Raw genomic sequence first — 15289 nt, forward strand, 5'->3', positions numbered from 1 at the left:
CTGTGCTATGCAGCAGCTTCCCACTAGCTATCTAATTTACATTTGATAGTGTATATATGTCCCTTCCACTCTCTCACTTCATCACAGCCCACCCTTCCCCCTCCCCATATCCTCAAGTCCATGCTCAAGTAAGTCTGTGTTTTATTCCCGTCCTACCACTAATCTCTTCATGACATTTTTTTCCCTTAGAGTCCATATATATGTGTTAGCATATGGTATTTGTTTTTCTCCTTCTGACTTACTTCACTCTGTATGACAGACTCCAGGTCCATCCACCTCATTATAAATAACTCAGTTTCATTTCCTTTTATGGCTGAGTAATATTCCATTGTATATATGTGCCACATCTTCTTTATCCATTCATCTGTTGATGGACACTTAGGTTGCTTCCATGTCCTGGCTATTGTAAATAGAGCTGCAATGAACATTTTGGTACATGAGTCTTTCTGAATTATGGTTTTCTCAGGGTATATGCCCAGTAGTGGGATTGCTGGGTCGTATGGTAGTTCTATTTGTAGTTTTTTAAGGAACCTCCATACTGTTCTCCATAGCGGCTGTATCAATTTACATTCCCACCAGCAGTGCAAGAGGGTTCCCTTTTCTCCACACCCTCTCCAGCATTTATTGTTTCTAGAGTTTTTGATGATGGCCAATCTGACCGGTGTGAGATGATATCTCATTGTAGTTTTGATTTGCATTTCTCTAATGATTAATGAGGTTGAGCATTCTTTCATGTGTTTGTTAGCAATCTCTATGTCTTCTTTGGAGAAATGTCTATTTAGTTCTTCTGCCCATTTTTGGATTGGGTTGTTTGTATTTTTGTTATTGAGCTGCATGAGTTGCTTATAAATTTTGGAAATTAATCCTTTGTCAGTTGCTTCATTTGCAAATATTTTCTCCCATTCTGAGGGTTGTCTTTTGGTCTTGTTTGTGGTATCCTTTGCTGTGCAAAAGCTTTTAAGTTTCATTAGGTCCCATTTGTTTATTTTTGTTTTATTTCCATTTCTCTAGGAGATGGGTCAAAAAGGATCTTGCTGTGATTTATGTCGTATAGTGTTCTGCCTATGTTTTCCTCTAAGAGTTTGATAGTGTCTGGTCTTACATTTAGGTCTTTAACCCATTTTGAGTTTATTTTTGGGTGTGGTGTTAGGGATTGTTCTAATTTCATACTTTTACATGTAGCTGTCCAGTTTTCCCAGCACCACTTATTGAAGAGGCTGTCTTTTCTCCACTGTATATCCTTCCCTCCTTTATCAAAGATAAGGTGACCATATGTGTGTGGGTTTATCTCTGGGCTCTCTATCCTGTTCCATTGATCTATATTTCTGTTTTTGTGCCAGTACCATATTGTCTTGATTACTGTAGCCTTGTAGTAGAGTCTGAAGTCAGGGAGCCTAATTCCTCCAGCTCCATTTCTCGTTCTCAAGATTGCTTTGGCTATTCGGGGTCTTTTGTGTTTCCATACAAATTGTGAAATTTTTTGTTCTAGTTCTGTAAAAAATGCCAGTGGTAATTTTATAGGGATTGCATTGAATCGGTAGATTGCTTTGGGTAGTATAGTCATTTTCACAATGTGGATTCTTCCAATCCAAGAACATGGTATATTTCTCCACCTATTTGTATCATCTTTAATTTCTTTCATCAGTGTCTTATAGTTTTCTGCATACAAGTCTTTTGTCTCCTTAGGTAGGTTTATTCCTAGATATTTTATTCTTTTTGTTGCAATGGTAAATGGGAGTGTTTTCTTAATTTCACTCTCAGATTTTTCATCATTAGTGTATAAGAATGCCAGAGATTTCTGTGCATTAATTTTGTATCCTGCAACTTTACCAAATTCATTGATTAGCTCTAGTAGTTTTCTGGTAGCATCCTTAGGATTCTCTATGTATAGTATCATGTCATCTGCAAACAGTGACAGCTTTACTTCTTCTTTTCCTATTTGGATTCCTTTTATTTCTTTTTCTTCTCTGATTGCTGTGGCTAGAACTTCCAAAACTATGTTGAATAAGAGTGGTGAGAGTGGGCAACCTTGTCTTGTTCCTGATCTTAGTGGAAATGGTTTCAGTTTTTCACCATTGAGAACAATGCTGGCTGTGGGTTTGTCATATATGGCCTTTATTATGTTGAGGAAAGTTCCCTGTATGCCTACTTTCTGCAAGGTTTTTATCATAAATGAGTGTTGAATTTTGTCAAAAGCTTTCTCTGCATCTATTGAGATGATCATATGGTTTTTCTCCTTCAGTTTGTTGATATGGTGTATCACGTTGATTGATTTGCGTATATTGAAGAATCCTTGCATTCCTGGGATAAACCCCACTTGATCATGGTGTATGATCCTTTTAATGTGCTGTTGGATTCTGTTTGCTAATATTTTGTTGAGGATTTTTGCATCTATGTTCATCAGTGATATTGGCCTGTAGTTTTCTTTCTTTGTGACGTCTTTGTCTGGTTTTGGTATCAGGGTGATGTTGGCCTCATAGAATGAGTTTGGGAGTGTTCCTCCCTCTGCTATCTTTTGGAAGAGTTTGAGAAGGATAGGTGTTAGCTCTTCTCTAAATGTTTGATAGGATTCGCCTGTGAAGCCATCTGGTCCTGGGCTTTTGTTTGCTGGAAGATTTTTAATCACAGTTTCAATTTCAGTGCTTGTGATTGGTCTTTTCAAATTTTCTATTTCTTCCTGGTTCAGTCTCGGCAGGTTGTGCATTTCTAAGAATTTGTCCATTTCTTCCAGGTTGTCCATTTTATTGGCATACAGATGCTTGTAGTAATCTCTAATAATCTTTTGTATTTCTGCAGTGTCAGTTGTTACATCTCCTTTTTCATTTCTAATTCTATTGATTTGAGTCTTCTCCCTTTTATTCTTGATGAGTCTGGCTAATGGTTTATCAATTTTATTTATCTTCTCAAAGAACCAGCTTTTAGTTTTATTGATCTTTGCTATTGTTTCCTTCACTTCTTTTTCATTTATTTCTGATCTGATCTTTATGATTTCTTTCCTTCTGCTAAATTTGGGGTTTTTTTGTTCTTCTTTCTCTAATTGCTTTAAGTGCAAAGTTAGGTTGTTTATTCGAGATGTTTCCTGTTTCTTAAGGTATGATTGTATTGCTATAAACTTGCCTCTTAGAACTGCTTTTGCTGTATCCCATAGGTTTTGGGTCGTTGTGTCTCCATTGTCATTTGTTTCTAAGTATTTTTTGATTTCCTCTTTGATTTCTTCAGTGATCACTTCGTTATTAAGTAGTGTATTGTTTAGCCTCCATGTGTTTGTATTTTTTACAGATCTTTTCCTATAATTGATATCTAGTCTCATAGCGTTGTGGTCGGAAAAGATACTTGATACGATTTCAATTTTCTTAAATTTGCCAAGGCTAGATTTGTGACCCAATATATGATCAATCCTGGAGAATGTTCCATGAGCACTTGAGAAAAATGTGTATTCTGTTGTTTTTGGATGGAATGTCCTATAAATATCAATTAAGTCCATCTTGTGTAATGTATCATTTAAAGCTTGTGTTTCCTTATTTATTTTCATTTTGGATGATCTGTCCATTGGTGAAAGTGGGGTGTTAAAGTCCCCCATTATAATTGTGTTACTGTCGATTTCCCCTTTTAAGGCTGTTAGTATTTGCCTTATGTATTGAGGTGCTCCTATGTTGGGTGCATAAATATTTACAATTGTTATATCTTCTTCATGGATCGATCCCTTGATCATTATGTAGTGTCCTTCTTTGTCTCTTGTAATAGTCTTTATTTTAAAGTCTATTTTGTCTGATATGAGAATTGCTACTCCAGCTTTCTTCTGATTTCCATTTGCATGGAATATCTTTTTCCATCCCCTTACTTTCAGTCTGTATGTGTCCCTAGGTCTGAAGAGGGTCTCTTGTAGACAGCATATATATGGGTCTTGTTTTTGTATCCATTCAGCCAGTCTGTGTCTTTTGGTGGGAGCATTTAATCCATTTACATTTAAGGTAATTATCGATATGTATGTTCCTATTACCATTTACTTAATTGTTTCAGGTTGTTCTTGTAGGTCTTTTCCTTCTCTTGTGTTTCTTGCCTAGAGAAGTTCCTTTAGGATTTGTTGTAGAGCTGGTTTGGTGGTGCTGAACTCTCTCAGCTTTTGCTTGTCTGTAAAGGTTTTAATTTCTCCATCAAATCTGAATGAGATCCTTGCTGGGTAGAGTAATCTTGGTTGTAGGTTTTTTTCCTTCATCACTTTAAATATGTCCTGCCACTCCCTTCTGGCTTGTAGAGTTTCTGCTGAAAGATCAGATGTTAATCTTATGGGGATTCCCTTGTGTGTTATTTGTTGTTTTTCCCTTGCTGCTTTTAATATGTTTTCTTTGTATTTAATTTTTGACAGTTTGATTATTATGTGTCTTGGCGTGTTTCTCTTTGGGTTTATCCTGTATGGAACTCTCTGTGCTTCCTGGACTTGATTGACTATTTCCTTTCCTATATTAGGGAAGTTTTCAACTATAATCTCTTCAAATATTTTCTCAGTCCCTTTCTTTTTCTCTTCTTCTTCTAATGTTGTCCCAGAGGTCTCTGAGACTGTCCTCAGTTCTTTTCATTCTTTTTTCTTTCTTCTGCTCTGCAGTAGTTATTTCCACTATTTTATCTTCCAGGTCACTTATCCGTCCTTCTGCCTCAGTTATTCTGCTATTGATCCCATCTAGAGTATTTTTAATTTCATTTATTGTGTTGCTCATCGTTTCTTGCTTCCTCTTTATTTCTTCTAGTTCCCTGTTAACTGTTTCTTGCAAATTGTCTATTCTATTTCCAAGATTTTGCATCATCTTCACCATCATTATTCTAAATTCTCTTTCAGGTAGATTGGCTATTACCTCTTCATCTGTTAGGTCTGATGTGTTTTTATCTTGCTCTGTCATCTGTTGTGTGTTTTTCTGTCTTCTCATTTCGCTTATCTTACTGTGTTTGGGATCTCCTTTTTGCAGGCTGCAGGTTCGTAGTTCCCTCTGTTTTTGGTGGCTGTCCCCAGTGGCTAAGGTTGGTTCAGTGGGTTGAGTAGGTTCCCTGGTTGGGGGGACTAGTGCCTCTGTTCTGGTGGATGAGGCTGGATCTTGTCTTTCTGGTGGGCAGGTCCTCGTCTGGTGGTGTGTTTGGGGATGTTGGTAACCTTATTATGATTTTAGGCAGCCTCTCTGCTAATGGATGGGGCTGTAGACCTGTCTTGCTCTTTGTTGGGGATAGGGTGTCCAGCACTGTTCTTGGGCCGGTGTGGAGAGTGACCTGTGCTCGCACACAGGCCTCTTGGTGGTGGCAGCAGCAACCTTAGCGTCCGACACCCGTCTCTACTGTCCGTGCCGACAGCCGCGGCTCGCGCCTGTTTCTGGAGTTCCTCTACGCGGTGCTCTTAATCCCCTCACCTCACACCCGAGGAAGCAAAGAGGCAAGAAAAAGTCTCGTCTCTTCGGCAGCTCCGCGCCCGCTTCTGGGGCTCCTTTAAGCGGCGCACTTAATCCCCTCTCCTCGCGCCCAGGCAGCAAAGAGGGAGGAAAAGGTCTCTTGCCTCTTCGGCAGCTCCAGACTTCTCCCGAACTCCCTCCCGGCCAGCCGTGGCGCACTAGCCCCCTTCAAGCTGTCTTCACTCTGCCAACTCCAGACCTTTCCCTGGGATCCGACTGAAGCCCGAGCCTCAGCTCCCGGCCCCGCCCGCCCCGGCGGGCGAGCAGACAAGCCTCTCAGGCTGGTGAGTGTCAGTCGGCACCGATCCTCTGCGGGAATCTCTCCGCTTTGCCCTCCGCACCCCTGTGGCTGAGCTGTCCTCCGCGGTTCCGGAACTTCCCCATCCGGCGCCCGCAGTCTCCGTCTGCGAAGGGGCCTCTAGTGTGTGGGAGTCTTTCCTCCTTCACGGCTCCCTCCCACTGGCGTAGGTCCCGTCCCTATTCTTTTGTCCCTGTTTATTCTTTTTTCTTTTGCCCTACCCAGATATGTGGGGAGTTTCTTGCCTTTTTGGAGGTCTTCTGCCAGCGTTCGGTGGGTGTTCTACAGGAGAAGTTCCACGTGTAGATGTATTTCTGATGTCTCTGTGAGGAGGAAGGAGATCTCTGCGTCTTACTCTTCCGCCATCTTTAAGCCGTAATCTTCTCTAGCTATTAATCTTCTCTAGCTATTTTTGATACTGATTTTAAAATACATTGGACTGGGTTTCCCAGGTGGCGCAGTGGTTGAGAGTCCGCCTGCCGTTGCAGGGGACACGGGTTCGTGCCCCGGTCCGGGAGGATCCCACGTGCCGCGTAGCGGCTGGGCCCGTGAGCCATGGCCGCTGCGCCTGCGCGTCCGGAGCCTGTGCTCCGCAACGGGAGAGGCCACAGCAGTGAGAGGCCCGCGTACCAAAAAAAAAAAAAAAAAATTGGACTTTAACAAAGATGTTTCATATTATAAATGCCTACATAAACCATGAAAATCCAAACACAGTTTCACCATGATCCATAAGTTCTTTTAGTTATTATTCAAAAGGGAACCGAACATTCTTGGGGCATTAGATAGTTTTTTCTTCCTACATTGGCCTATCTTTCAAGTTGGTTAACTAAATGGCGTGTTTTTTTTTTTTCCTATTTCTGCTAATATGACATCTCCCAAATAATATACTCCCTGGAGTGTTTAATTACAAAAATGTGATTAAAAATGTTAGTTGTGACCAGATTAATAATTTTCTTTTTCATAATGATAATTTTTCACTGTCAAACCTCTTTTTTTCCTCCCTAAACCCTTTTTAAAAATCAAATCTCATGTCCAGTTATTTTATCAAACGGGTAATATAAATTTCTCTGATTGAAGTGAGGAGAGGGGTCTGGGAATCAAACTAATTTAACCCCACCTTACCTATCTATCTGTCCTGTAAGCAGCTCCTGAGGAACTGTCAGAGTCTTCCAAGAACATTGGAAATGGCTGGTTTAGATGAACTGTTTAAACATAGTTTTATTTTTGATTTTGTGACTGGCTTTCCTATGTACATTTACAACCAAAGTTCCTGATCCACTTACTTACAGTACAGAAAATCAGAGATGAGAAAGGACCTGAAGAAGTCATCTGGTCTATTTCCCTCACTTTTCAAATACTTTTTAGCAGTGTAATGCTATTTTAAAATAAAAATCTTAAACATACGAAACAGATAAACCTTTTTACATAATGATTACTTATGATAAAGTGAGAATATTAAGGCTCTTTTGATAGGCTCATAAATACAAATTGGGTGCAAGGTAAGATGCTGTCTTAATGTTGACAAATATTTATCAGCTGCTCTGTATCAGACATTACACTAGACACTAGAGTTACAGTGGTGAACTGTAACGTAGCCCCTGCTCATGTAGAACTTAGTCCAAAAGGGAAGAGCAACCTTATTACAGAAATGATTAATTAAAAGAGTACAAGGCATTATGAAGGGGAAATTCATCAGCCTCAACAGTGTTTCTCATTTTGTCTTGTCTAGTATTTATTTCAATTAGGATTTTCTTAATAAGTCATTATAAATGATGAAAGCAAATCAGCTCCTTGGCATTCCATGTCCAAAGTACATCTGAGTGCTCCTTGTACACATACACACACCTATACATGTATATTTTATATATAGTTATTTCATAAATGTAGCATTACATGTTTACACATCTCATGAGGTTTTTCTATTCAAATTTTTAATTAGAAAAAAATTCTAATTGGTTGTTTATCATCCTCTATAATGACCCTACACCTATTATATCTTTTGAAAAATGAAGTCTTCTGATAGAAGGAAAAAACATAAGTTATATGACGAGTGCTGTCCTGTAGACCATGCTTTGCAATAGAGAGACATAACTTCTTCATTTTTCCTACTTCAGGACGCACAGATCTGCCTCTATTTGTGCTCTTCTTATCTTCCTTGCTCGTCTTACAGTAGAAGAGCTACCCTTCCCATCTAAGGCTCTTAACCCCTTTCCACTTCTGGAGGCTTCAACTATTAATTATCCCTCTCTCTTTCTTATGGATGTTCAGCCTTTTCCTTTTAAGCAGATTTTTCCCGTCTGGTTTTGAATATGCGCAGGTCTCTCACATGTGGAATGGGTGGGGTAATCGATCCCTCACTCATCCCCCACACGTTTTCTAGCAATTGTCCTATTGTTACCAATTTCCTGTTTCCTTCACAGCCAGATTTCTCAAAAGAGCTGTCAGCACGCGCTCACTTCTCAATCCATTCTAGCTTCCGATCCCATGACTAAACTGAAACAGTTCAGGCTAATCAGTTCAGCAGTGACCTCCATATTGCCAACACCAGGGACTTTTCACATGACTTGTCCTACTTGAAGTTCACTTATAGGTCATCTTCTCATTTCACTTATATTCTTTCTATGCTAGTATTTCCTGAGCTTCTATGTTGAGTTATCAGCTATACCCTAAAGACTCAGAGTTAAACTGCCTGTCCACCTCTGTCATCTGAGCTCCACACTTAATTCTCCATCTGCCTTCTTGATATCGCCCTCCGATTTGGATGTTCAGAAATACCTTAAACTTTATGTCCAAAACCAAACAATGTTTCCTCATAGCCTTATCATAAAACCAAAATCAAACAAAAACACAGACAAAACATAAAACCAGCCTATCTGGATTTCCCTTCCTCGGTAAATGTCATTTGCAAGTCTTCGACATGTCCATTTTCTTCAGCAATTTCCATTCTTTCAGCAGGACATGACAGCTTTATCTCTTAAATATTTCTCAGACCCATGTATTAAACCTCATCTCCGCTGCCGTCACCCTCACTCAGACGACTGCTGTGCTCCGTCCCCTGGGCCATCTGAGTAAGCCTTCTAACTGGTCCTGCCATGGCCTTTTTTCCTCCTCTACAATATGTTGAGCTAGTGTGTGTGGTTTTTTTTTTTTTTTTTTAATGCAAATCTTAACCTTGTAGGATAAAAGCTTGAGTTCTTATATGGCCTTCAAGGCCCACATAGTCTAGCCCCCTGCCAGCCTCTTTAGCTTTATCTTTTAATATGATCTCTGTATTGTAGCCACCTTGGCCTTCTGTTAGTTTCTCGAATACCAGTTACTTCTTCCCACTTACTTACCCTTTGAATAGGCGACTCTCCTCCAATCTCTGTTCAGTCATATTTGAAGAAGTCTGGCGTCTCTCATTGGCTCAGTTTCCTGTTACATGTCTTCATAGCGCTTCTCACTCATCACACTTAGCAGAGTTAGAGGAGTCCCCCTTATCTGCGGTTTTCCTTTCCGTGGTTCCGGTTACCCGTTGTCAACTGTAGTCTGAAAACATTAAATGGAGAATTCCAGAAATAAACCATTTTTTAAGTTTTAAACTGTATGCTGTCTTGAGCAGTGTGATGAGCTCTCTCGCCGTCCTGCTCCCTCTTACCTGGGACGAGAATCATCCCTTCGTCCAGCGCATCCTGCCCGTTAGTCACTTAGTAGCCGCCTGAGTTATCAGATCGATTGTCAGGATACCACAGTGCTTGGTCAGGTAACCTGTATTTTACTTAATAAAAGCCATAAAGTGCTTCCTTTAAGTGAAAAAACTGGAAGTTCTAGACCTAATAAGGAGAGGAAAAAAACTGTCTCCTTAGGTTGCTAAGATCTATGATACAAGTGAATCTTCTATCCATGACATTATGAAGAAGGAAAAAGAAATTCATGCCAGTTTTGCTATCATACCTCAGAATGCAGAAGTTTCGGCCACAGTGCGTAAGTTCCTAGTTAAGATGGAAAAGGCATTACATTTGTACAAGATATTTTGAAAGAGCGAGAGACCACATTCATATAACTTATTACAATATGTTGTTATAATTGTTCTGTTGTATTATTGTAACTTTCTTACTGTGCCTAACTTATAAATGAAACTTTATCATAGGTATGTATGTATAGGAAAAAACATGGTACGTATAGGGTTCAGTACTATCTGCAGTTTGAGGCATCCACTAGAGGACTTGGAATGTATTCCTGTGGATAAGGGGGGAACTACTGTAAACTTACCATTGGTGTGATTCTTTGTTTAATGTTTTCAAATACAAGTATTTTAATGTCTCTATTTCTAGCTGTATGTTCAGTGAGAGTGAGGAAGACTGATCTCTGCTCATCATTGATTAGAATGTCTCCTATAGCATGTGGTAGGTGCTCAGGTGCATGAGGAGAAGGATCAATGAGACAAAATTGTAGCTCTGTTTCAAGGAGCATTTACTTCTAATGTAATGAGTTATATTGTATGCCTTCGATGTATGAATGTTAAGATTGTTTTTGTAATATTTTTACATTTTAAATATTGAATGTATTTTTTAAAATTTATTTTCTTTGGATAAATATTTTTATTTGTCGTGGAACTTTAAACACTTTAAGGCTGTGTGGTTTCATAGTTGACCGCTAGGGTGTGCTATAACATCAGGCTCTTAATTGTGAAAACTGGTATGTGCTGTTAGACTGCTTTGCAAATTTTAGTTAAAGGAGTGTGTGATAGTATCATGCTATCTGATAATATGCTATCCATAGCTTGAGTGTTCGGCAAGTGGAAGTTAATGTTTTAAATAGCTGTTATCATCTGATCACTGAGAAAGAAAACAGCTTGGGTTTCATTTTTAATTTCATCATAGAGAATATGTTCTCATAGGAGAGCTTTTTTTTAAGGAAATAAAATGTAACAGATAAAGTAAAATATTAACTCAGCAAATTATGGGACATTTGATATACGTACAGTATTCTGCTGGCCTCTCTTGGGTACATATAAAAGCATAATACACAGGTGCATCCTTAAATAAATGTGTTTGAAATCAAGGTGGTTAAGTCTATGCACACATGGAATTTAACTGACAGAACAAGAAAAGAATTGCAGTATAATATAACAGTGTTTAAGAAGTCACAAAGCAATATATGACTAAGTGCCGTCTGACTAGGTGCTGTATGAATGGTCCAGAGAAGGAAAAAGGACAGTGGGCTAGAGTTGTCTGGAAAAACTTCTAGGAGGAAAGGCTTGAGTATTAAGTTCATAAACACTTCCTATTCAGTGCAAATATTCGATCGTTATATTTATGGCCATATGAATAGTGTTAGAAAAATATTGATCCATTTCATTGCTACTAGCTTTTGAACATAGGATGGGATTTTTAAAAGAAGAGAGGAGGAGAAAGGGCAGTATAAACAGAGGAAATGGTGGGAATTAAAGCAGGAAGACAAGAATGCTTATTCTTTAGGGATGGCAGGGAGGGGGAGGGCTCATCCCAGGAAATCCCACAAATAATAAATTCTTGTTTTAATTGTAGGAAATGTGATATCCCCCCCCCCCAGGCTAGGGAACTAGAAGAATGGCAGTGTTGTTACTTATTGATGTGAAAAGAAGGATTAATGCAGTTTCTGTTTGTTTGTTGTTACTTCTGTGTTTTCATTTCAATGTGTTTTCTTTCATTTTCCTTTCACTTAAGTACCTCCTTATGTAATTCTAGGCAGGAAATGTGATCTTGCGTTTCTAATTAGTAAGAAAAACTATGTGTGAGACAAAATCATTATATCAGCTCTAATTTTATATAAAATCTTTGTAACTGGGATAATACAAAATTCTTCTTAAAAGTAGTCAACTATGTGAGCCAAAAGTAATTTAGTTTTTCTCTTGAGGTCTAAATTTGGCAAGATTGAACAAAAGTCTTTGAAAGATTTTAGCCAGCCCTTTTATGTTGGTTTTATTCTCAGAAGGCTCAATTTTATATGGATTATCTATTGGGATGTCTATGGTATGTCTGTTTGTGTTGCAAATACCTAAGGCTTAATAATGCTGTTATTTATTGTTGGAAAGCTTATACTGTTTTTATATCTGTTTAGTCATAGCTCTGTTTTATTTAGCAATTTTGCTTCATTGTAAGATGAAATTTTGACAGACTTATCGCTGTTTAAGTAAATTTATAATTAATGAGATTATCCATAGGAAAATCATTAATGGAAAGAATTCTAACATCTTATGAAACAGATTTAAGTCTAATGCTTACAGCAGCCCTCTGTGAACCTTTCTGAAACGAGAACAGTAATGCCTATCATATGAAAGTACTTTATGAATTACAGAATGTTACATAGGTAAAGTTGTTATACTTAAGCTCTGATTGTTTGGCTTTCATTTAACAAGGCCTATACAAGCTATTTAGTCCTTATATTCAGTTCTGTTTGCCAGTCAGATCATTTTCGAAGATGGGGCTTATAGTTGCTGCTTCTTACTTAACAGTTAAAAAATAATTGGTTCTACATGATTTTTGCATTTCTTTGAACGTGTCAAAACACTTGAGCTGATCCCTAGACACCAGGATGATTTTTGAGCACCAGTTTAGTCATTATCTGTTTTGTTACACTATGTTACAATTTATTATTGTCCTAGAAGGCCTCTAATCTCCAGCCTTGACTGACTTACGGACCTTTCAGGGAGCTTAACCAAGGGGTTTGCATTTAGCCTGCCCGAGGTACTTAATCTATTCCATTAGAACGAGGAATTTTCCCTCTTATTTTAGAGTCATTTTAGTTTAGATTCTCATCATCTAACAGATTTATCCCAAGAGCTTTCTAGTTCATCTCCTTGGCTTCATTATTCCTCTGGCTGGAAGTCTTTACTTCATCCTGGAGACTTTTCTTAGTTTTTTGGATGTCATAGGTCAGGTATCTGGCAGGATTCAAGTCATAGAACGTCATTAAAACTAAGAACCTAATAAGTACCCATTTTCATTTCATTTTGTATTTCAGTACCCACATCTGGAAGGAAGAAGTTATTAGTAATTCAAAAGAATAAGGAATTTAAAAAAGAAAAACTCTGCTTTTATTCTGTCCCATATTTAAAATCCTTTGGCTTTCTGCTTCAGTTATTTATTTTCTAATTACTTTTTTTTTTTTTTTTTTTACGAACTATGTTCCGGGTGTTTTGCTGGACACTGATACAAAGATGAAAGAAACAGAGTCCGTACCTTGAGAGACTAGTCTAGCAGTTAAGACAGATGTCTGTGAAGTTTTAGAACAGTAGAAGTGCTCTAAAAAGAGAAAAGGTGATATTTGAACCACTCCTTAAAGAGTGAGAAGACATTTTTAATGGACTGTATTTTACACTACAGTGTATGGAAAATACACTGTATTCTGAGTGAAAAAGGCCTGGATTTGAGTTCTGTCCTTACCATTTTCCCAATTTGCGAGTCAGGCAAATTATCGAATATTCTTTGAGTAATTGTTTCCTAATCAGTATAACGGAAGTAATGCATGCTTTCTTCACAGAGTATCACAAAGATTAAATGAGATAATGTATATGAAAATACTCGCAGCAAATTTGTTTGCCCACTCACACATCAGGCTTAAACATTTTAGTTCTTACTGTATTTGTACTCTGACCCTACTATTTCATTTTAACTTTATTTCCCTCCTAATCTCTTAATCCAATCATTCAGTTTATTGAAGAGAACAACCTACCTTTACTTAAGCCAACAAAATATTTTACTGTTCCATGTATTTGTATGACCAAAACCCTATCTCAGTGCCACTCCTCTCAGCTTTCATGTCATTTCCTCAGTGAAGCCAACAGTTTATACCCTCCTCCATATTGTTAATTTCTCCTGTGAATCCATAGTACTTGATACATATTGGTATAAATATTAATTATATACTCTCCCATTGCTTTATCATTCTTAAATACCTTTTAAAATCTCTTTTACCAGAGTTTTTTTTAGTGGAGGGGACTGAGTCTTAATCAGCCTGATTTTCAGTACCATAGTGCTGAAACAAACCCAATAAATGTGCATAAATGAATCAGGAAGTCAGTATTTTAGGCCCTGTTTGTTCACTTGCTGTTTGACTTTCTGTTGTTAAACCCAGCTAGACCTAAATTGGCTTAGTGCTGAAAAGAGGGCGTTGGATTAATCTTAAGTAATTTCTAGGTATCTTTCTAAACATAAAATTCCACATTTAGGCCACACTCTGTAGTTCCTTTGTTAATTTTTCTCCTTATAGGAATGCTTCTTACCCCTCCTCATTCTGTAGCCCTTTTATTGTCTTCTCCGTGGTTTTTACAGTCCTTATAGTCAGTCAGAAGACCTTTAAGTTTGTTTTCTTAAATTCTTTTCTGTTGTATTACGTCATTTTATATGTTGTTTCCTGGTCTAGTTTGTGAGTTCTTGGAAGGCAGATTGTGTCTGAAGTTTCTGTCCTATCAGCCACACGTAACTCATGAAGTTAGAACACACCTTCTCACCAGACACAAAAACAAACTCAAAATGGCTTAAAGACTTAAATATAAGACATGACAATAAAACCTCCTAGAAGAGAACATAGGCAAAACATTCTCTGACATAAATGTACCAGTGTTTTCTTAGGTCCGTCTCCCAGGGCAACAGAAATAAAAACAAAAACAAACAAATGGGACCTAATTAAACTTACAAGCTTTTGCACAGCACAGGAAACCATTAAAAAAAAAAAAAGACAGCCTCCAGAGTGGGAAAAAATATTTGCGAACTATGAGACTGACAGGGCTTAATTTCCCAAATATACAAACAGCTCATACAACTCAACAACAAAACGACCCCATCCAAAAATGGGCAGAAGACCTAAATAGACATTTCTCCAAAAAAGACATACAGATGGCCAATAGGTACATGAAAAGATGCTCAACATTGCTAATTATTAGAGAAATGCAAACTAAAACTACAATGAGATACCACCTTACACCAGTCAGAATGGCCATCATTAAAAGGTCTACAGATAAATGCTGGAGAGGATGTGGAAAAAAAGGGAGCCTACTACACTGCGCAGGAATGTAAACTGGTGCAGCCACTGTGGAAAACAGTATGGAGGTTCCTCAGAAAACTAAAAATAGAATTACATATGATCCAGCAATCCCACTCCTGGGCATATATCTGGAAAAAAACTACAATTCAGAAAGATACATGCACCCCTAGTTTCATAGCGGTACTACTGTTCACAATGGCCAAGACATGGAAGCAACCTAAATGTCCATCGACAGATGAAAGGATAAAGATGTGGAATATATAAATAATGGACTATTACTCAGCCATAAAAAAGAAGGAAATAATGCCATTTGCAGCAACATGGATGGACCTAGAGATGATCATACCAAGTGAAGTCAGCCAGAACAAGACAAATACCATATGATATCATTTATATGTGGACTCTAAAATATGACACAAATGAACCTATCTAAGAAGCAGGATCACTGACATAGAGAACAGACTGGTGGTTGCCGAGGGGGAGGGGGCTGGGGAAAGGATGGAGTGGGAGGTTGGTTTTAGCAGATGGAAACTATTGTATATGGAATGGATAA

General features: G+C 38.2%; 2 protein-coding genes across 13 annotated transcripts in view; one reads left to right on the forward strand and one right to left on the reverse strand.

Annotated features, from left to right (window-relative positions):
• IBTK (inhibitor of Bruton tyrosine kinase) overlaps positions 1-15289 on the forward strand; it is a 98704-nt gene that overhangs the window by 79778 nt on the left and 3637 nt on the right. The window lies entirely within an intron of this gene.
• LOC131768113 (COP9 signalosome complex subunit 8-like) overlaps positions 1-15289 on the reverse strand; it is a 312045-nt gene that overhangs the window by 13286 nt on the left and 283470 nt on the right. For all 6 annotated transcript variants that reach the window (XR_010836166.1, XR_010836163.1, XR_010836160.1 and 3 more), the window contains one exon: positions 9066-9258. The gene's annotated coding sequence lies outside the window, so the exon portion shown is untranslated. The remainder of the gene's footprint in view (positions 1-9065; positions 9259-15289) is intronic.

This window comes from Kogia breviceps, chromosome 13 (genome assembly GCF_026419965.1).
Source record: "Kogia breviceps isolate mKogBre1 chromosome 13, mKogBre1 haplotype 1, whole genome shotgun sequence".
Classification (NCBI taxonomy): domain Eukaryota; kingdom Metazoa; phylum Chordata; class Mammalia; order Artiodactyla; family Physeteridae; genus Kogia; species Kogia breviceps.